This window comes from Mus pahari, chromosome 1 (genome assembly GCF_900095145.1).
Source record: "Mus pahari chromosome 1, PAHARI_EIJ_v1.1, whole genome shotgun sequence".
Taxonomy (NCBI): Eukaryota; Metazoa; Chordata; class Mammalia; order Rodentia; family Muridae; genus Mus; species Mus pahari.
The window spans coordinates 1,637,028-1,640,713 of NC_034590.1; positions in this window are offsets into that span (position 1 = coordinate 1,637,028).

A 3,686-nucleotide genomic window follows, 5' to 3' on the forward strand; every position below is an offset into this window, starting at 1 on the left:
AGAGAGAGAGAGAGAGAGAGCGCAAACCCAAGAGGAAAGGGTAGACAGACAGATACACGGAAGGAAGGAAGGGAAGGAGGAAGGGAGGGAGGGAGGGGAGAGAAAGGAAGAAAGAAGGAAAGAAAGAAAGAGATGGAGAAAAGAAAACAAAAGGAAAGGAAAGAAAAGATTGTTTCTGACTGAGTCTGGTGCACGCCCTTGATTCCAGCCCTCCAGAGGCAGAAATGGGTGTGTCTCTGTGAGTCCAAAGCCTACCTGGTCTGCATGGTGAGTTCTGGGCCAGCCTGGAATACGCAGTGAACCCCGTCATAAGACAAACCAGACTCTTAGGCGAGGTAATCCTGGTGGCCCAGGTCTCAGCTACTTGTCAGGCAGAGACATGAAGGCCAAACATCCCATGCCCAAGTGGGTCACAGAGCGTCCACGGCCAGTCTGGGCAACTTAGCAAGACCTCAGAATTAAGGAAAAAGGGGGATTATAGGGATTAAATAAAAATTAAAAGGCTGGGGATTATAGTTCAGCGATAGATGAATTGGCTAGCATGCACAGGCTGGCTCATTAGGAAGAAGGAGGGGGGAGTGCTGGGGGTGGGGTCTGTGCTTCTGCTCTTTTAAGTTGTTTACCCACAGCTTTATCGCTTTGCATCTTGTTCAGGCCATCTGTCCAGAGTTGATCTGTGGGTGGCATATGAAACAGATTTTAATTTTATCAGCATGACGGAGTGTGATGCATGTAGCTAATAAAGTGATGATAAATGAGACACTTTTTTTTAAAAAAAGCTTCCTTTTCAATTGTATTCATTTGCATGTATGCCTCCATGTGGGTCCTGCCTCCTGTGGCAGTCGGAGGCTTCTGATGGTCCTGCCTGATACCCTGTTTACTGTGAACTCCAGCCAGCTGTCCCTTGGGCTTCTGGGTGATTTTCCTGGCTCCACCTTCCACCTCGCCCTGGGAGTGCTGGCATTACAGATTCCAGAATGTCAGGCTTTTGACAGGATTCCAGGAACAGAGACACAGGTCATAGGGTTTGCCCAGCAAACTTTTCCCACTGAACTGTCTCCCAAGACTTCCTTTTTTAAAAACAAAGATTCTTCCGTTATGAACACAGTTGTTCCAACCTAGAAGAAACAGGAAGAATCAGGGAAGGATGATGGCAAACTGGCAGCTCTGAGTCCAGCTCTTGCTTTGCTGTCCTTGGCTGGGTGACCTACCTTCTCTAAGGCTCGGTGCCCTGTTGTCCTGCCTGTGGAGAGCAGGGCCTCCCTGCATAGGACTCAGAAACATACTTCCCATGTAGCTAACACGGGGTGGGGCACGAAGAAGGAGCTTGGTAAATAATAGCTGTAATTATTCCCAAATTTCATTTAATCCCTCTGCATTCATCAGTAACACGGACACACTTTGGGTTAGTCCTTGATCATGTGATGGTGCAGTGGTTTTTTGTTTATTTGTTTTGTTTTTGTTTTTCTGGTTTGTTTTTGTTTTTGTTTTTGTTTTGTTTTGTTTTGTTTTTTGAGACAGGGTTTCTCTATGTAGCTCTGGCTGTCCTGGAACTCACTTTGTAGACCAGGTTGGCCTAAAAACTCAGAAACCCGCCTGCCTCTGCCTCCCGCATGCTGGGATTCCACCACGTCCAGCTCTTCTAGTGTGCCTCCAAAGCCCACTGCAACGCTCTCTTTCCCACTCGGAGAAGAAGGCAGCAGCACACACAGTTGGAAAGTCAGGGCTTCAGAGGCAAACGGTCCAGGTTCAAAGTCCAACTCCAAATATTTAGCAGTTCCTTTGCCTGTCTATACCTCAGTTTCCTTACCTGTAAAATTAGGGACACTCACACAGCCACAGCTATACTTTGGATTTGACGTATTTTAGAGAACTGAAGGGAGGATGGATGAGTGAATGAATCAAGAAAAATCAGCTAAAATTCATGCTTGGTATGGAACCGAGTCTTCGAAATTATTTCTTTGTTGTGGTACTGGCATGGAAACCAGGCCCTTGAACAAATTAGACATCTGCTCTACCACTGAGCCACACCCCCATCCCCTCACTGGGGGATTCTAGGCAGGGGCTCTACCACTGAGCCACACCCCCATCCCCTCACTGGGGGATTCTAGGCAGGGGCTCTACCACTGAGCCACACCTTCAGCAGCCGCTCACTGGGGGTTTTTACCATGGAGATATATCACTCTGTCCTCATTTTGTAAGTTTTAAGTTTTGAGAAGTCACTAAATTGCATGTAGCTAGGATTACAGGGCTGCCAGATCTAGTGTTGAATTTTGTTGGTTACTTTATTTTATTTTTTGTTTGGCTTTTTGTCATTGATATTGTTTTGTTTGTTTGTTTGTTTTTTGAGACAGGGTTTCTCTGTGTATCCCTGGCTATTCTGGAATTCGCTCTGTAGACCAGGCTGGTCTCAGAAATCCACCTGCCTCTGCCTCCCAAGTGCTAGCATTAAAGGTGTGAGCCACCACTGGCCAGCTAGTTTTGTTTTGTCTGAAGTAGGATCTGTGTGTATAGCCCAGGATGGCCTCTAACTATCTTCCTGCCTTGGTGTCCTAGCGCTGGAGTGAGAGGTATGTGCTGCCGTGCCCAACTCCTTCAAGATCCTGTCAGAAATTTCCCAGGGTTTTATAATTCATCATGATCAAACATGCTGGACTGTTAGGTGCTCAAAGTACCAGCTGGTGTGAGACCAAGCAGGAGTAAGCTGCAGACAGCAGAATCCAAGTGTTCTGCAGGTGTGTGAGTGTCTGTGCGTGTGCATGTGTTCCTTGTCAAAAGCCCTAAAGCCCTACGTATTTTTTCCCCTTGTTTGAAATGTTCTTTACAAACTATTGGGGAAAATATTTAATATCTGTGTGGCTATGTGGTAACAGTCACAGCAAATCCAGCATAGAAAAAGATTTCTCAGTGTGTGCTGAGCGTTCTATGTACAAAAGAGTTTCACTGAACGCAGTGTTCAACTTTTGTTTTGTTTATGTGCATATGTATGTATATATGTACACATCACATATGTGCCGGGGCACTAGAACCGTGTGTTAAGATTCCTTGGCACTGTAGTTATGGGAGTTTGTGAGCTAGCTGCCTGACCTGAACGCTAGGACTTAAAATCTCTCACCCCTATATTTGAGCAGCTGTACTCCTAGTGCTGAGCCATCTCAGCCCCTGTTTGTTATGAGACTCAACCTCAGGTAGCTTAGGCTGGCCTCAAACTGACAGCACTGTGGAGGATGGATAGGGAGGGATTCCTGATCCTCCAGCTTTATCTGGCTGGGTGGCCCATGGTGCTTGGGCAGCAAAATGTGATTGGAGGTTTGAACCTCATCGCATCCAGGAGCAGATCAAATGTAAACATTTACGAGAACCGGTGATGCCAGCAAGGATGTGAGCTCGTGGTTCAGCACACCTGTTTTTGCCAGCAAGCAGCTGGAAGACGGCTGTACTCTTTCTGGTTACAGTACAAGAGTCAGCCACGCACCTGGCCCTGCAGCCTGAAGGGACTCTAAGGAATTCTTGAGTTAATCCCAGCATGGCATTCCACCACACACAGATACTTACACCAATTAAAGTCTAGAAATTTCTACTTTAGCAAGCTGGGAATGTTGGCACGTGCCTGTAATCTCAGCACAAAGCAGGCAGAGGCAGGAGAATTGGACGCTGGTTCCAGAGCAGGGTTGAGACCACCCTAG